Here is a 20,443-nt window from a genome sequence, read left to right on the forward strand (position 1 = left end):
TAAGCACAAAGGACACACATGGATCGAAATGCTGGATACAAACACATGCAGACGTGAATAGTATTCTGAGAAAAGACCTTTGGGATAAGTGCTGGCTAGAACATGTCTTGGAATCTGAGCAAAGAAGTGGTCTCCAGCTGTTTGATTCTTCGTATGTAGAAAGAAACAGGATTTTGTATATATTTTTTGTAAATATAATAAGCATCAAAGACCTACCTACTTTTAGCCATTTCTTCCCAAAACAAGAGCAATGGGCAGAACCAAACACAGGTGACCAAACACAGGTGACATAAGAATTGTTGAGGATAAATGTCATGCATTCTTGTTTGGGTTTTTTGTTTGGTTGTTTTTTTTTTTTTTTTTCCTATCTGGATTACTTTAAACTGTATTTAGTAGCTAATCACATTTACCGAAGTCAAATTTAGGTCCTGATTAAATGCAGTTATACAGAAAATACCGTGGCATAGATTGCCATCATGTTATCATGATCACTTCAGAAGTAAAGTCTACGGGAAATGCAAGTGACAGGAGTCTATCAATTTTCAGTGTACCTTCAACCCTAAGACTGATGGCTTGTCCAAGACCAAAACGGTAAACAAGGATCAAAGCTACAATCAAAAATTCAGGAAAGAATGGGGATAAAACTAATAATTGCAAGTTTAACTAGGGTCTTATGTTTATAATAAACTGAATCTGTAACAAGTGGAATTAGACTCTACATTCCAGATTGTAAAGCTTCACATGGTAATGCAAAATCTTATTTCTAATTATGTAAACAGATTTACAGCTTTGTATGATACAGAAATAATTTTAGAAAGTCTATGTGATATATGTTTGACTATTCTTGACATCCAGTATCCGTTGGACTGATTTGAGCTGCAAGTCTGACACTTTTAAATTGTTTACAACTGACACAGAAATTATGGATGCCTCTCGGATGCCTTGTTGTTGCTCTTTAGGTGGCCTGACCTCATAGATGTTTTTTGCTACCTCAGAAAAAACAGGGAATGACAGGGATTTTGAAGCAAGTGCTCAGAAGCTAATAGCATATTTTTGACCAGAGAAAAAACATTTCCTGTTAGAAACATGTGTTCAGGTCAGATAGCTGAATAACAGGACAAGACTACTGATTTCTTTGGGTATGCATTTTGTCCCTGCGTTATTTAAGAACACCATGGTATATCACAGATTTGCACCAAAAAAAAAAAAAAAAACAACCAAAAAAAAAACAACTTAGAGTTTGCTCTAATAAATCTTTCTGGAACAACATTTCTGAATTTTAACCATATTTTGTGAAACGTAGGCCACACCTGATATGACAGAAAAAAGTAATCTTTAAGTAGAATTATTGTGTCAGTCTATTATCAAACTACTTTCACCCAAAGTTTTTTGTCAAGACTATGATGAATGGAGAATAAGGGAAGCGTTAAGAAAATTAAAGGTGCCAAACTGAATTTTGAAAAGCAAAATTTTCAGTCTGGCATAACAGAAATGGGACTAGTTATTGCGTATCGTTTTTAAAATATGATATCAGAACAGAAAAGTTCAAGGTAGATGTATTAAGAAATGTTGAATAGCTGATGTGTTAAAAATGTATGATACAAGAGAAAAATATACCATAGTTCATTGAGAAATACAGAAATTAAATTTGTAAATCTTAAAGAATATTACTGCACACATTTCAATTTGCCAGTTAACTCCTATCTTTTTCAGCTCTGTAACTGATATTAACTTTTAGGAAACTCTATAAAGCAAGGTTTAACAGAATAAAGGAATGTGCTTTGATGCCATTTCTTGTTCTCTCTTTCCCTTAGCTTCTTCTCTGCTTCCTCTCTGTCCTTTGTATCAAGCTCAATTTTCTTTTCCCTTCATTCAGATCACCCCCCCAGGCTACCCTAAGCTGTCTATCTGATGTGTTTCATAGTGTTCTTCTCCTCCTTCTTCTCCCATGAAGTCAGGCTTGACTTCGCCTCCTTTTTTTTTACATTAATAAATTCACTGTGGTTTTTAAGTCATGGTTCTAGTTTTGTGGTTCATAGTTCCTAAATTCTAGTTCCCCTAGTCAGCATCTTCTCTTGATGCAAATATGTCCTAAAAATGGCTTCCTAAATACGTCTTCAGTTAAATGACCATAAAATAATATAATTAACTTTAACGGGATGATCAAGATGTGTACATATTATAAATGTGCAATTGTATTATCTTATGGATGCTTCTTGTCCTTTCCCCCTGGTTCCAAAAACCCTGAACAGCACTGATTCTTCCTCTGGACAGAAGATTGGCAGCTTCCTAAACGTGTCGCTGATACTATTAGCTGCTTCTTCCTTCAAATCTGTTTAAATTTCAGCAGTGCAGATGTTCATACATTTTCTAAGGAAATAAAATTTGGTCAGAGAATGATTCTTTGTCAAAAAATAATAATTTATTTATTGCCTGCTATATTACAGCGAGAATACCTCAGCCCCAGAAACTGTCCCCACATTCAGTTCAAGGTTCAAAGTTTAGTATATCAGATGAGAATAACTCAAAATGGAACTCCCTCACCTCCTCAACTGACTAAGTTTCTTTCCTCAGCTCATGAGGATATGCTGCATCAAGTTATGTGCTGGGAGAACAGTTAGAGTACCAGATGATGTAGCACAATTGGAGAGTGCCATGTGGTTATATGATAAGAGAGTTTTTAAGACACGCAGTAGCCAAATAGTATGTCTTCCAAGGGGTCTTTTCAGCATAAACCCTTCCCTGAAGAACACCGCCCCAGCTGTTGTGCAGAGCCCTTGTTTCTTGTCCATCCCTTGACCTATGCGCTAGGAGCAGCTGGTTACCAGATTAACAAACCACCAACAACTCTGTCTGGCATGTGAAGTCATGGAAAAGGAGAAAGGCCAAAGTACCATGCTAGAAATACATGAAGCAATTATGAGAAGGGAGTCAACACTGTGCATCTTACAATCAGTGCATGCAGTTTGACAGGTTTTGCATTTTTGCCAGTATCACAGCTCAGAGCTGATTTCACTGAGCAGCTGCAAAGTTTGGGAAGCTTCCAGCTCACAGGAAATTCTAAATTTTTTTGTTTGTTCATTTTGGGCTGATTCAGAACAAAAAACTTTTTTTTTTTTAAAGAAATTTTCTGGAAACTCTAATGTTGGTTTTTAGCCAGCTCTGCTTCACGAATTACTACATGGCAACATGGTACACCAATTACTGACACTCTCAGTTTGGCTTGAAAGTGGAATCTAAGTGCTGATGGCTATAAATGTCACTCTGAGGAAACAATGCCCAAACAAAATTATCCACACATGAACCACCTAGGCTGTCCACTCAGTGTTCATAAATTTTAATAGGTATTTTCTCTTGCTGATTTAAAAAAAAATGTTATTGTCAAAGGCCAAAATGGAAAAAAAAGAAAAAAAAATCTTATCTTTGAAATAATGCTCCTAATCTCTTTTATCAAAGACAGACAGTAGTCTACACCTACAAATTTAACTTTGATATAAATAGCAGTTAAGGGGTGGGATGCTGAACCTGCCTTAGTTGTACCAAATGTGGAGATCATTTCAGCCTGTTGCAAAACCAAACAGGTTTGCTTAAGCTGATTAAGGCTTTTTTCTTCATCTGACTTCAAAATATTAGATATTTCCTCTTCTATCTGTCAGCTCTCAGAGAGCTGCAAAACCATACGTAGACTTTCCTAAAGAAAACCTGGTTTCAGGGTAGTTTGAGAGATGACTGTAGATTGGAATAGCAAATCTGAGGTTTGGACTTGTTTTGTTTTCAAATAGTCACTATGAATTATCAGATCCAATGGTCAACCTCATGAATAGAATTTATAAAGACACACAGACTTAAAGACACATAATTTAAAGACTTAAATTAGCTTATCACAACTCAAGAAAAAGACTGGAATAGTTGGATGAAATCATCAGCTTTGTGTTCAGTGTAGCAGTCAAGACAGCAAACACAAAGTATTTAGTTTTTTAGGAGAAAAAAAAGAAGAAAACATTAAACACTACTACACTGGTTTAGCTCTTTCTATAGCAATGTCTTGTATGTAGTTCTCTTCTTTCTATCCTAAAAGTAAACTCAAGGAGGTGCAGGGAAAGTTTAGACAGATGATCAATGTTTTGATTAAGTTTTGATTAAATAAATTAGAATGCATTGTTCTGTAAAAAAAGTGATTGGAAGGTATTTTGTGAAAGGTATACATAACATCCTGGACACAACTGAAAAAATTGAATAGGGAATAACTATTTATTCTCTAAGGATATCCTTGGGATGAGGGACATCCAAAAAACATTTATTTTAAAGGAACAAAGGCAGTGCTTTTATACACAGGACACTCCTGAACAACAAAACTCATTGCCACAGAATATAAAGGAAAAAATACATATATAAAAATTATTTTAAGGGAATTAGATGTAGCAACAAAAAATCAGTTAAGGGTTATCATTTGTATCCAAACACCAGCTCAGAATCTATAGATTCATGGGTAATGTGAGAACTATCGTTGTTCCTGTACCCATTTCACAAGTTTCAACAGCACAATAAGCCACTGTCAGACACAGGATATTCTTATGTTCCTGTAATTATAACCCTCCCTCCAGATGAACCCACCAATGGTCATTGTCAAATCAACACAGTCAAGTGAATCTTTTATGCGATACAGATTGACTATGATTTGTGCAGAACAAAGGAAAAAAATTGCCTTAAAATAACTCATCATGCTTCTGTTCAGATTTCAGACATGTCCTAGTGCTGGTTTTTCCCTTCCCCCAAAATGATTTTTCTTAAGTGCAAACAATGCTTGACAGACTTTATAAAAACCTTTTTTTGCTTTTTTTTTCCTTTTTTTTTTTCCTTACTAGATAAAGGTTTAGAAAGGAACATGGACATTTCAAATACAAGCTTACCAACTACATGTGATAGAATGTATTTGGTAGCTTCTAGAAATGTCATCTATGAAAATGAGGGGATAAATTTTGTGGCAAAAACAAAAGTAATGAGATGAAAATGTATGGGTTGTGTCACCATTGCTTGCCCTTTGCCAAATAGGCACTGGAGAATGACTGTAAGAAAAGATATCTTCCCTCTTTCTGGCATGTGTTACTATCAACCTCTGACCTAAATTGCAGCTTTGTGATATACTTGAACCCCAAATTCTCAAATCTGCTGTTACTAAAAGATTTGTCTTCAACTCTACTTTATTTGGTTTCATTGTTATGGTGAACTAAATCATGATTTCTCAGGCATGGGCTATTATATTTATAATGCTAGAAAAACTTAAAATGCACAAACTTAAAATATATCTGAGATCAAGTTTTTTTTTCTAGCTGTCATGCAAAGATCTCTGAGGTTTTTCTCAGCTATGAAAGCCAAGGAACCAGCTGAATAGTATTTCACTGCCAAAGTACTGCCTTTCGGTGTGGGATTTAATAGGTAAGAGGCAATTGAGTAGTACTTCAGACTTAGCATATAAAACTAACTGTGAGCCTAGCTAAGCTCACTACTCCAGAAACTACTAGAAGAGATTGCCTGAAGAGGCCATGACTCTCCATGAATGAAACTTTTTAAGAATATATGATAAGAAATATTTATCTATAATTAATTTCACATTGTGATAAGGGGAGGGGCTGTATAGCAATTTAGAATCCCTTCCAAACCTGTTTTTCTATAAACTATTCTTTTATCTGTGCTTTGCTGACATCCATGAGTAGCCTTTTGTGAGACCCAGACAAAGAAAAGGGAAATTGTTTCCCAAGTTTACAGCGTTTATCACCAGAAATACATAAGAGATTACTAATTCCTCTGGAACATCTAAGAAATTGCTGTGAAATAAGAAGTAGAGTGGGAAATAATTTCTTGGTTGAAATTTGAAAAATTTATAACATGATTGCAATACATGTTTTTTGTGTGTGAGTGTGACCTGCCCACAATGTAAAAGTTAGCCAAATCACACTAATTACATCTGATAAGCTTGGTGTATGAATCACATTGTTGAACATTCTTCTTTGGATTCTCCCTAATTAATCACAGTGTTTTTCTTTCAGAATAATTACAAATTCTACAAAGTGAAACAAAATATGCCATTATAGATCTGGATGATCTACTCTGGATTTAAATGTTTACAACAAAAAGCAGAAATAGGCCCTTTTTTGTTTGTTTGTTTTGTTTCTCTAATGAATATAGTGATTTTTCTTTTCCCAATATATATTTCACTAGTAAAATCACGGGGATTTGGAAAGGTCAGTTTTATTTAATGGATTCTTATTTTATCACTGTTAAGAAAGGAAAGAAATAATTTTGATTTAGTTTAATTGCATTCCCATTGATTCTAGACTACACTGAAATCATTTCAATAAGCTTTTGTGTTGTTTTCTGGAAATCAAATGTTAAAGAGAAAAAGAAAACAACTTTTTTTTATAAGACCATAAGAAACAATACGCTAGAGAAGAACCATAGTCAACTAATCTAGTTATCTGTTTATTCATGATAGAAAAAATAGTGCTTTAAACCTTAAAAAGCCAAATTAAAAATACTAGGAATTTCTCAATATGGTGCAAAATTACCACTTTTGCAATGTTTTAATGCAAGAAGAGTTGGGTCAGAAATTCACCTTATCTCATTTGACAATTTTCAATACTGTTATAAATATTCACTTAAAAAAAAAATTATGGCTGATATTGATATTATATTAATTGATCTAATGACTTCCAAAGTCTGATTAGACATTTTGTGAAAGACAAGAAACAAGCAAAAATCCTGGTTTATTTTATAAATTTTATACTTATTACCTTTTATTTCCTTTGTTCATACTTTACAAGAACAAATATCCAACCTGCCTCTCTGTGTTTTTATTATTTTGTGTATCAGCACTGTCATGTCCCATTTTATACATAAACCAAACAATCTCAGATTTTTATGAGTCAGAGAGCAATAACATTAAAATACTATTTGTCTTTATCTTCAAATGCCATAGAAATACTTCTATATATTGGTTGAGGACATCCTAGATATGCTTTAATACAAGGTCACAACTTTTTTCATTTTCTTATCTTAAGGCAGCTTTCCATTACCATATGGTGTACAACTCAGAATGCAGTAAACTGGGTAAAGAGCCAGAGAAAAGAAAATCAGCTCTGAAACAGTATTAACACAACGAACCTAACTGGTGGAAGTTAACTGAAGCAGCATTCCCATCATAGGCTGTTAGCAGGATATTCTTGTTTAGAATTTTGCTAGTATTTCACTTGCTAGTATTTCAAATTCTGGTGAACAAGTATTTGCACTAGATGTGATTTTACCTAGTGGGAAAACCAGCCCCGCTTCCTTGCATTTAAATAGACAGATTTGTGCTATTGTATGTTTCTCTGAAAAAAAGAAAAAAATCCTAGAAACACTGATAAAACCCCTCAAGCATTCACATTTTAAGTGCACTATAATAAACTGTCCAAGTTCTCTTTTTTCATTTGTCAAATAAAAGCATATTTTAGTTTTTTACTGTGCTTGCAGTAAAACAATAATTGATGAAGACCAGAAGGGCTTTCTGGGGCATATTATACATTTGACAAAGTCTAAGTAAGTAGAAGAAGAAACCACAAAGGATATTGATTTTCTATGAAAGAGCAAGACCGATATTTCTTCATTTGAAGGTTTTGCTTTTCCACTGAATACCACAAAGTAAATCCAGTGTATAAGGAGAGAACATAAGAAAACAGTATATCGTAGAAAAAAATAAATTATTTCAGAACTAAACAACTTCATAGGCCATCCTACTGCCCGTAATGGGAAGAAACCCATTATGTACTTCAAAAAAGACTCTTAATACAGAAAAATAAAGCCATTTCACATGTGTAAAAGCATTAATCGTCTCTTTCTCTGCTTGTGTTTGGGTTGACAACAAAGAAGATACTCCCAAAGTGTCCGTGTCCCGAAGTGTTTGTTTTCCTTTAATGAAGCAAACATCAGAATTCACCAGAACATGTGATGAATGGCAGCTTTAACACCTCTAGTGTGTTTCCCAGGGATGTACTTTTCCCTGGTAAAGGTTTCACAGGTAAGGTAGAATGTCAGCCTAAAGAGAGAAATAACAAGACTCTCATGTCTGATGGCTAGGGTACAAACATATGGAAGGTTAAGTGGAGAACAAAAGCAAATTTCAGAATCTCAGAAGTCACCATGGAACAGAATAGTCACCCTGCCGTCAGCTGCATAGGGAACAGATGTTCAAAGTCAGAAGGTGGGATGCCTTATGACATCTCCTTTTGTAGTCACGAAATACTTACATGCTTGGTCTTTTGGCTCTTTTCTTTGAGTTGGTTAAGGGAATCCCCTTCAAGCAGCAAAGGCATCAAAGAAAGACTTAGCTCTACCATTTTTCCAACTTTTTTCCCTGAGTCCCTCTTGTGTTTGGGCTTCTCAGTCACAGGGAAGAAGAAAATAGAGGGCACGGAGACCACTGTGTCTCTCTTTAGTCTATTTCTTCTTTTTCCTTGCTGAATGGCCAAATCAGGAATTCTGCAGTGATTAGATTGAGCTGCATCACCATACTCAAATGCTCATGATTCCTGCTAGGTATGACAAGTGTTGAATATAAGCTTAGACTTGCTACATGAGGAGTCGTTGCTGTAGCGATACAATAACATGGACAATCACCACAACTAATTTTTAGGAAAAGTAAAATCAGATGGGAAGAAATAGAAAACTGGGGTAATTTAGATAGCCTTTACTTATCATGACCTCATATAAAAAGCGGAAGAGACCATAATAAAAGTAGAACATAGAGCTTCTATGCCTATAAATAAAGTTTCATATTTTCATTACTATTTATCATCAGAATGGCCTTTAAGCTACAGCTTACGCATTCTTGAAATATACAGCTCTGGCCTGTAAGTGCTTTCTTTAGTATGAGATCAAACAAGCAAAATAAGTTGATTGGGCTATGGTGAAGAGTCACTTCTAGGTAGTCAGAGAGAATTATACTAATTCTTTTGTATCTGGCAAAACAATGCATTATTTAAGACAGAAATCTGAATGGTATCTATAGCACACTGAATTTGTGTCTACCTTAGTGTTTTAAATGAGGAGAGTGCTTTGGAAGTGAATCTCCAAATCTTTCCCACTTACTGGGGTGGAAGACCATATCACCCTGTAGTCTTAAAACACACGGACTGGATTCTTTTCAGATTAAACTAAACTACATACTCTAGCAGTGCACCTCCAGCCACTGAAGGGAGTTCAGTCTATGTGGCCAGACTAGAGTGAGTATAAGCAGGACTGCTGGAACACATGTGTACTGTGGGTGTCAGGTACCCAGTCCCAAATATTTCACTCAGGAAATCAACTTCCACTGCACAGCCCAACTTGCTTCGGCAGATATAACCAGAGGCATTATTTCCTTATGTTCATGTCCATCTTAATGCATCATCCTTTCCGCAGCTTAAACCTCCATTGATCACAAGTCTGTTATGGGAATATTCCTTTATAAAAGCATCCGAAGTATTTCTATACTATAGCACAAGTAGCACTATGAAACACAAGATATTGGGAAACTGGTTTGCAAGCTAAATCTTGTCCTCTGTCTGTTGCTCTGTCATGACTCCTGTGGAATAGCATTTGACGTATAATTTTGACATACCACTTTTTTCATAAAACTAAAAACCTTATTTTAAACCTTACTATAGTGGAATTCCTGCATTATTTAAATTTTAATACATGGAAAAATAGTTACAATCTGTATAAATTTTAAGCTGTACATTTACCTGAAACTAGAAAAAAATTAATATAAAAAGAAAAAAGTTATTAAAATGCCGTGCACTAACTTGTTTTCAGAACTGGAGAACATACTGCAGTTCATGCTGGTATAATGTTTACAGGCTTTTCTGTAAAACTCAGTAGCATCTGCTGGGTGCTTATAAGGATTTTCAAATCTACACTCAGCAATATAAGTGAAATATCACCAATTTTATTTTTAATGCCACTTTTTTCTTACAGGATCTCTATATAACTCTATCATGTATACATACAGTTTCACATACATATAGAACATTAATTTCTTAAAATAATATTAAGTTATTTTTATGTAAGGCATTTTGAAAAAGTCCATAATGTAAGTTACAAAAGTAATTACAAAGCAATGCTGTGTTTATTCCACCTCAGGGATTATATAATTTGAGAGAAAAAATGTTTGACAAAATTATGAATATTTTTCTGCCTTTTCTATGTAAGTAATAAAGGTTAACTACATTTTAAAATAGCATGTTGTATCTCAGACTTCTCTTGGACAGTTTTGAATCTGAATTTATTTTTACTTAAAATTTAACAAGCTACATACGTAGAAGGCAACTTCATGACGTTTCACTGCTGTAACAGCGAGCTTCAGTATTTCATACTCATCATTGTTTATTAATATTACATCTCACTGCTCATGTCACATGCACACAAGTGAGATAAGGTGCTTTGAGTCACCATCCCTGGAGGTATTTAAAGGATGTGTAGATGTGGTGCTTGGGGACATGGTTTAGTGGTGGAGTTGGCGGTGTTAGGTTAATGGTTGGACTTGATGATCTTAAGGGCCTTTTCCAACCTAAATGATTCTATGATTCTATGAGCAAACTCACCTCATAATAAGAAAGAAAGGGAAGGAAATCTCTGTGAAGTCTTCAAGATTTTTACCACTATTGCCCTAATTGGTTTAAGAATATAGAGATTTGGTAAGTTTTCAAAGTTTCTGCAAAAGACCCAGAAAAGTCTAAGGGTATAGCACCTAACCTATTTTTGCCTATAGTAGTTGAAGAGATCTTCTGACAAGCAGTAGTACTAAAAATCCACATGATTTTTAGAATTATAAAATTTAAGTGAAACAGAAAGTTTTGGTTGTATTCCCTCCAGATGAAGAGTTATTCATACTTAATACCAACATCCAGAAATGCACTGACTTGTGTTTACCTGGCTCTAAAACACACAAAATTAAGCTAAGTCTGTAGGACTAGCACCAGGATTGGAGAGAGCTGGACTAAAAAGAATCTCATTCAAAGCAGCAAAAACTGAGTAAAATTTCACAGAAGTCTAGTATCGGACAGCAGGGAAAGAGGTGGACCTGAAACTTTTCCTCTTTTACAGGAATGACAAGAGGTCAACTCACAAGAAACTGAGAAGTTTGATAACAAAACCTCCAAAATAATAAACAAACCTATGAGTACTCAAGCTGTAAGGCCCAATTTGGAAACAAAGAAAATTCTGCATGCCCAGCACTCACAATTTGAAGCACTGCAAAACTGAAATAAAGGAATTGGATATAAAGTCCATCAAGCGAGTGAATAGAAAGATTCACAAGTCTAGCAGCTAAACCTGTACAAAGGAAAGGCATTCATTTGAACTCACTGGATTTATGACAACTTGTGTCAGATGTTATCTTTGCTATATTTGGTTGTTTTTCCTGGGTTTTGCTCCTCTCTCTCTCTCGTTGTTTTCCTCTTCATTACAATTTATTATTATTATTGGTTTTGTTGTTGTTGTTGTTATAATTATTATTATTATTATTTTATTTCAAGTATTAAGCTGTTCTTATCTCAACCCATGAGTTTTCTTACTTTTGCTCTTCCGATTCTCTCCCCCATCCCACTGGTAGGGGGAGGGTGAGCGAGTGGCTGTGTGGTGCTTAGTTGCCGATTGGGGTTAAACCACGACACATATGAAAGTAAGTATTATCTAGGAATGATATTCAACTCACTAAATGAGGCTCTGACAAAAAATATAAGTCCTTTTAAAATTTACTGCTAATGGTGCTGTGTTATTTTTAGTTAATCTTTGAAAATGTATGATTATATTTGAAAACACACTTTTTGCTGAGATTTTAAGTAGCATATAGGATTAGTGTGGATTTTTTACATACTTAGGAAAAAATAGTAATCACTTCTAAGAATAAATAATTCATTTTAATGAACAGTTCTTTAATCCAAATAAACAGGGATTCTTTACTTAGGAAGAAAGCCAGTATTTGGTATTTTGTATTTTTTATAAATATTCTCAGGTTTTTTTATGAATTCTTATATCTGAATTCGAAAAAGACTTAAGTCTGAAGAAGCTATCGTGCATTGATCTTACCTTTCCCCTTTTTATGTATTATGGATATAAAATCCAACATCATAACTGATGGAAATTCTTTTTAAGTCAAGCACTTCATTGAAACTGTCAACCTGTTCAGGAATGAGTAATAGTTTATTTTGACTTCAGATTCTAGTAAACAGACATCGAGCAACTTATGAGTTGGAATAATTTTTATGCTCCTCTCTGTTCTTTCTGTGTAACACCTTCATCTACAACTGCTGGAGCTTTAAGCTGTAGTAAAGGAAAGTAAGTATATTTCTGAAGAATTATGGACTGTTATTATTACTATGTGTACCGCAGCTCCATATGTTGGGTTTTTAATGTTAATGACTACTTTTATGCTCCATATTTTTTTTTTTTTACATCTGAAACATAAAAATTAGCAGAAATATTAGGATCCTGACATTCCTTCTTCCATAACTGTATTGCTCAGCTGGTAAATTTTTTCTGCATATTAATTTGTGTACTGTGTCTTAAGCATTTATTAATTTCCTATATGTTCATTCTCCTCCAAGCACCTATGAATTGTAAAATCATAGACTAGTGAAACAATTCTGGTTTGAAGGGGCCTCCAGAGATCATCCAGTTCAAGCCTAAGACTCGAAGCTCATCCTGAGCTTAAAGATCTCATTTTGAAATTATTTTTATTTCTCGGTATTACTTAGTATTTCGATATGTATGTGTTTATATTGTGTATTGGGATGTTTTGTTGTAAAATAATATTTATTATAAAGTACCTGTAAGAAGAAGATATGCTTTCTCCCGATGATTGTGTAATGTTTTATCAACATTCATACGAATAAATATGGCAAGATCCCCAGTCCGCCTTTGTCTTCTCTAAAATAATTTTTGCTTGTGGACATTGTGCAAATATCAGATAAGTGATTTTGGTTAAGGTAAAATTAAGTATTTTAGATTCTTTTTCCCTCCGAAATAGAAACGTACAGTTCTTTACACTATACAGGTTACATATGTGTTCCAGATCCACATGACAAACACCAGAACTCAGTCCTAAAATGCATTGTGTGATTCTGTTTTAACTGTACTAATGATTTGGACTATATACACAGTTAAAACACTAATTAGTATATTGAAAAAAAATATTAGGCATGCTCATACTTTAGGTTTAACATCTACACTTGACCAAGTAAAATATAGTCACCCTTTCACCTTTAGGTAACAGGAATTCCATCTGCAGGCTAAATATTTTTCACAAAACTTAACATCCTTTGAGGTTGTTACTATTCAATCAATGAACCCTTAATGATACACAATGATATCATACCTGCTTAGCTTTTATAGAAAATTCATAGTGTGTCATGTCTTTAAAACAAAGAGGAAGACAGATTCATCATCATGCAGAAAAGTAAGTCTATTATTATACATTTACAAGGAGTATATTGGCTTCCTAAGGTTTTTCCACAGGATTGTTTTAAATAAGTTCTAATTACACATATCTATGATTCTTATCACTGCCTCATCTTTACACATGAAAGACATCTGTAGATCTTTTTCCTCACTGAATTGCTGTTTAAAGAAGCAGCCGTTAGTAAATCCACTTTTTCAGCAAAAGTACTGGATAAAATAGAAAATTAGTCCAAAGCTGCTCTCATGTCTGTGGTTCAGCTGAGTATGAAAACTCATTTTTCTAAAATCACTAGTGAATACATTAATTTGAAAATGTCCCATCCTTCTTCCCAGGAGTTGGAAATACCATTGACAGTAACATCAAAGCAGACTAAAACATTTTCTCATTTAAAGTCCTTCAAGCACTTCAGAAGCCAGAGTAGAGAGAACTACAAGGATGAGGCAGAAGGTAGGTGCACTACCTGTGGGTAAAGGAGGAAATTTCTGTGTGGATCAGCAGAGCATAGGAGAGTTTGTTTGTTTATTTTTAAACATGTTAGAAGGTATTGGTTTCAAATTGAGTAAATCCTTCTTAGTTCATGGATCATTGACTGGGTAGATTGTAACAGCTCCTTTGGAGCCATTATGGTATGTCATTTCAATCCAGCCATTGAAAGTGTGTATTCAGCCTTTCTGTTCAAACTCCACACAAAATGTCATTGGAATCATTACTCTGTGTGCTCAGCATATTGTTTTTAAACCTTCACCTAATAGGGATTTATTTTTTTAGATATCATAAGCAGTTAGGCCAGACTGCAAATGAACTGTTAAAAATGTATGCTTTAAAAGCAAAAGTAATGGTATAAGTGCAAAAAATACTCTAGAAACCAAACAAAAATCACCCATAAATCTCTTTAAATTGTTATTTACATTAAAAAAGATTATTATAAAAGTAGAAACACCTTCTTAGACTAGAGCACTTTTCCAGGTTACATGGGAATGGAACTGGTTGTCATTAGCATGCTGAGCATGCCATAGCTCTGACCTGTTTGCTATACCTGCAAATAAAGTCATGATCAGATTCAACAGAGGAAGCTGAAAGTACATGAGAATGGCCTCAGAGTTGATGAGCATTTGGGAAATCTTAAAAAAGAAACTGAACTGTGCAAAGCAATTCTATCTTTGCCTTTTAGGTGTAGTGGATGTATCATCAGTCTTCAAGGTGAACAACACTGGACAATAATAGTCATTAATGCTGAAAGCCATATGCTTTTCTGGTAACAAGCAGATCGGCAGAGCTATAGCTGTTTACATCCTCTGAAAAGACAGTTCCTTAGCTTCCCTTTTCATCTGAAGGTGCTCTTTGACTAATACATATATGCTATGTATTTATATGCTGTAACAAAACATCAAATAATATTAAATAGGATGAAGATGACAATGAAGAACTATGGAAGGTAACAATGTTCATCACCTTTTCAAATAACAAAAATTACAGCATAGGTCAACAGTTAACACTAATGATACATCTACAATGCAGAGGACTTCAAAATAAATTCTTTAATTCTTCCAGTATTTCAGGTAGAAATAATGCCCCACTTGCAAGCAGTGAAAACTGTCTTCCAAAGAAGACAATTCAGTCTAAGCTAGGGAAAAAATATGTGTAAAGTATATTGCATGTAATGATCATTTCCAATTTCAAATTTCTCTTCTAAAACACCTATCTCAGGGAACCTTTCTGTGGTCCAAGTTATATCACAGTATAGCAAATTTCCTGTTGTGACAGAAAAATCAATTACAGTCCAGAATTTAAATTAATATTTCCAAGTTTTATGTTATTTTAGGATACTTTCATGGTAATTAAGTTTAAATTCTTTTTCCTCTCTTAATAAAAAGGAAAAGAAAGAAAGACCATTAACATTAGAAAATATGTGGTAATTATTTTCTGCCCTGCATGTGTTGATTTTTTCAGCTGCAGGTAGATTCTGGTTTCTATCTGACAAATATATCCAGTACCAAAAGAGACTATAAAATTATGTTTTATAATGTGAATGAATGTTTTCTCATAAAATCTGACAGGAAATGACAGAAAGTGTTGTCTTCAATGAGGCTGAAATAAAAAGATTTAGGAAAAAAAATCTGATTTCAAATTTTACAGCTTTTGAAAAACAAAGCACCTCAGCCAAAACACAATTCAAATTCAACTTTGAAATCGTTCATATTTTCCATTAGCTGCCTCCTCTTTTTATAACCCATAAGAATTGGCCTTGTGATGTTATTCTAAACTGTTGTATTTACAAATGAATCATGTATTTTTCTATGGATTACAGAAAAAACTCCTAATAGAACACAAGCTGAGGCATAAAAAATCAACTGGCCTAAGTGGTGTATGACCTGTCTGCTTCTCCTCTTCCTCCTGAACTTCCATCCCCTGCAGCCTTTCACTGAACAAAGGCAACCCCATTAGATTCATATTCAAAAGGGTTAACAGTGTACAAAATGTTATGCTCTCAAAAAAAAAACAAAACAGGACTTTTACTTGTCTAGAATTTAGAACAACATTATAAATGTGGCTGCTTTTCTGAAGCTGTTACAGATACAACTTCCAATATTCCTTTGAGACTACTGCATTATTTCTGCTAGATCTTAGAGCAGAAGCCCAGAGTCATTCATCATCTCTCAATACGACATCTCTCTGACCAACAAGTCACTTAGCAAAATCTCCCAGCTGGTTGGCAGTATTATATGCAAAGAGAGCAGCAAATCCCAGGGGGGAATCAGATCCTTTCCTCCCCCTTTTCTCTTGTCTAAGGAGCATAGATTGCCTGGAAAACAGTTTTTAGGCATCTGTAATTGAATGTGAGATGAAATTCCACAAGCTTTAATGAGGAGTAATATTCCTGCTCAGGCAGCAGAAGTTAGTGCACTGCTCCATGTCCCAAATTATTTCATTAATATTAACCAAGGTTTCCAACTCTCCCCAGGCAACAATGCTGTAGCAGGGAAGAAAGATGCAAATAACTCTCACAGCCACCCAACTAATCACTAGAACGTGCAGGAATAACAAGTATATGGAAGTGATGTTTGTCAGGTAAGGGAAATAGGTTTTTTCCACAGGGAAAAGAGCTTTTGTTACAGTAGTTACATATAAAATCTTTTTTGTACAGTATTTTAGCATTAGAAGTGTACTTTTCTTTTGTTGCCTTTGGCACTTTTAGGAAGAAAAATAATTCCAAATAACAAGAAGGCATTAATATTACAAACTTTGCATCAGAGAGTATAAACAATAAGAAAATCCTTTGTCATGACCTGCCAAAGTACTCTGTTAAATGATAGATTAGTATAACTTAATTTAAAAAGTAAATTTGAATTTAAATATAAATACATATAAAGAAGATGGGAAGGGCCATGAAGACCATTTTGAAGGGCAGGCAAGTGAGCTCTCAAGGGCAGTGGAAGACCTTAATTTGTAAGGTAGCTGTGCAAGTTGTTCAACATGGGGCTGAGAGACATCCTTAAGCTTGTGAGGGCCCAAATATACACTAGTACCATATCTGATTCATGCCATCCTTTGAATACTTCCATACTAATCTTTGTGCAGAACAAAGTGGATCTGGAGACCCCCAGTAACATATTAGAATAATTTTATATGCATACTTCCTTAAAGTTCTCTCTTTCTTTTATCATCTTCCCTAAAACAGGTGTTTGTTTTTAGATAACGATGTGACTGCAAATCCCTTTTTAGTGAAAATGCTTAACATTTTACAATTTTGAATCAACATATTTGACACTATTGGTGAACAGCCACTGTATATTTATAATGAAAAGGCTCAACATAACAGCTGAAGTGTATCTATCATAGCATATGGCTATATGCTATTGTATTATTGTATATATTTGTATAGTGAATGTGTGCATACATTGCCAATATCTGAGTATAATAGATAATGTTTGTTCCATTCTAGTCATAGAGGGTTAATTTTCTTCGGTATTGTTATCTACTTACTTCCACTATTTCAGAAGACTTCTGGAGTCCTATATGTAAGGATTTTTAAAATTATTTTATTTTACTCAGTTTGTCTGCCTTGGAGGAAAGAAACGATGAACCTGCACAATAGCTGGCCTGGTACATAGGATATTTCCAAGTACAGAGTCTATTTCTTCAGGCCATAAATTAAAACAAGGCCTTCTTTCACCAGTCCCTGGTAACTGTCCAGGTATATAAAAAAAAATCCTTACAGTTTTTTTTAAAAAAACTTCATGATTTGTCACAAAAGGTTTTTTTTTTCCTAGCTTAACACAATCGATGCCATTGTCGGAAGTCAAAAGTTTTGCATTTTTCTCCTGACATTGGATCAGGACATTTAAATTGGCATCACAGACAGGATCGCTTGAGACGAGAGTGCCGTACTGGTTTATGTGAGACCTCTCAGGAAAGTAAGGGGTGTGGGTCTGTGTTTGAAACTTACGTGCTGCCTTCCTGAGACGACCGCTTCCCCGCTTTATATAAGATGAGTGATACTAAAACTGTCCCTTCGGGGAGAGAAGTTTTGTTTGAGTTTTTGGAAAAATATGATGTGCGGACCCTCTGTACCCGAAGTGGACTGGGCTCAGGGAAATTGGTATAATTTGCAGAGTGTGGTTGATCAAACGAGTGCTTTGCAAAAGGATGCGAGAGTGAGATCTGGAAGAGGAAAAGCGATTGTTTGAGCTGTTCTCGGTGCCAGTTTAGACGCTGCTGTAAAGGCGAGGGAGCGCTGTCACGTTGAGGAATCTCAAATTGTTGAATTCCTCCAAAACCTCTTTCGGTCCCTTCAGGGGCAAGTGGTGGAATTAAAAGAACAGCTTGAAGGAGAGAGAGACCAGGTGAAAGATGTGCAGATTGCTCTTAAGGAGCAACTCCTTGCGGGCACTGCCCACAAGGAAATACCCTCCAGATCGGAAACTGGTTATCCTTTTAACGACTTGCAGGCAGCAAGAGAAAAAGTAGAGAAATTAGGACCACTCTTGCTGCGACCCTTGGTTAAGATCGAGTATATTTATGATGATGATCAGGATCAGTTCCCCAAGTTACAACCAAGGAGGTCCCCTATACCGCCCCCGAGTTGGCAAAGTTAAAAAAGGACTTTGGTCGAACCCCTAGGGAGTCCGAGACGGAGTATGTGTGGATAGTATTGTTATCTGGGGGGAGTCAGATTTTGTTAAGTGAAAATGAGGCAGAGGGGTATCGGGGACTGGGAGTATTTTTAACTACTGGGAATTACCGCGCCCCTTGGTCTCTAACCCAGCGGGCAGCATATTGAGCGGAGGGGTTTGAACCCCTTGGAGAGGGCGGATCCCCTCGCAATCACGGGGACTGTTGATCAATTGGTGGAAAGTGTGCGTAAGGCAGCTTGCTTGCAGATGATGTATGATCGAAAGCTAGAGCCTAGGCAGGAGTCCTCGATGATGATGCCTGTAGATCCTGAGCGAATGGCTCCCCTTATAAGGGGACTCCCCGATCCCTTAAAGCCAATTAGTATACAGTTACAGGGGAAAATACAGGCAATGCCTCAGGGCGAAAGAGTTGCAGCTGCTTTAGAAGGACTTACGCCCGATCGGCACTGCCGGTCCCCAGATAGGAAAATGTGGACTTCGGGGGAGGTCACCCAAGAATTGATCAATTATGGGCACAAGTACGGCCCCGTAAACCTTCCAGCCACTAAAACAGACTCTAGAGGCCTGAGACGAGCTGAAGTAAAGATGGTTTCACGCCCTGGAGGTGACAGAAGAACACCTCTCACTAAACCACCTGGAGGGAGGGATATCCCAAATAAGTGCAATAGTCTGTGGTCAAAGAGATGGCAAAAGGGGATCCCGTGTGACTTAAAGGATGGATTGCCGATGGACAAGTTAGAAAAACTGGTGTCTGAATGGCCCGATAAATTGGCAGATAAAGAGACGGGTTCTAAAAATACCACCCCAAGTGCACCCTCTTTAGTTGACTTATCAGAAACAAGCGTCCCCCTATATTCGGCGGAAAACTAGATCCTTCGCCTTCCGGTGGTGAGCGGGGGGCAAAGGTTGGGTATTTATCAGGTGGCTCACTGAAAATGGCCGGGGTGACTTACTAATTACAAGCTTTGTGGGGCCAAAACAAATCCTGGTCATATTTTTAGTAGATACTGAGGCTCAAATTTCAGCTATCAAAACACAGGATGCTACTAACTGTGGGGTTAAATTTTCTGAACAGAGGCTGTTCGTAGCAGATGCATTTGGCAATGTTCAGCCACAGACGTTAGCAACAGTCAACCTACGATTGTCAGGAGAAGATATTGCCACCACGGTGGAAATGGTTGTGGGAGAATTTCCACTCAACCTCCTGGGACTTGATGTTCTGAAAGGGACAACCTGGATTGATAATAAAGGGAGGCAGTGGTCGTTTAGCTCTCCAACAATAGACATTCGGCCGCTACAAGCCGCGCCGCCACTTCCCCCTTCAAAGCTTACGAATGTTAAGCCTTACCCGATACCCTTGGGGGCCAGAGAGGGAATAACGCCTGTGTTAGAGGATTTAAAAGAACAGGGCATCATGGTTCCAGCCCACTCCCTTTTTAACTCCCCGATGTGGCCAGTATGAAAACCCAATGGCAAGTGGAGGCTGACCGTAGGTTATCGTAGACTTAATGCAAACACTGGTCCATTGACAGCTGCAGTACCGAATATTGCTGAGCTTAAAGCTACAATCCAGGAACGAGCCCACCCGATCATGGAGACGGTGGACGTTAAGGACATGTTTTTTATGGTCCCCCTACAACCTGAGGACCAAGATCGTTTTGCTTTTACTTGGGAAGGTCAGCAATTTACTTTCACCCGACTGCCGCAGGGATATAGGCACTCCCCCACATTAGCCCACCATGCGCTGGCACAGGAGCTGGAAAGAGTTCAGGTAGAGAAGGGGGTCAGTATTTACCAATATATTGATGATATTCTTGTGGGAGGGGATGAGGTA

The 20,443-nt window shown here is 36.2% G+C and overlaps 1 pseudogene; it reads left to right on the forward strand.

Annotated features, from left to right (window-relative positions):
* The first annotated feature begins 17,963 nt into the window (after positions 1-17,963).
* On the forward strand, positions 17,964-19,479 carry LOC142079941 (uncharacterized; annotated as a pseudogene).
* Positions 19,480-20,443: the final 964 nt, after the last annotated feature.

The sequence above is a fragment of the Calonectris borealis genome, chromosome 3, assembly GCF_964195595.1.
Source record: "Calonectris borealis chromosome 3, bCalBor7.hap1.2, whole genome shotgun sequence".
Lineage (NCBI taxonomy): Eukaryota > Metazoa > Chordata > Aves > Procellariiformes > Procellariidae > Calonectris > Calonectris borealis.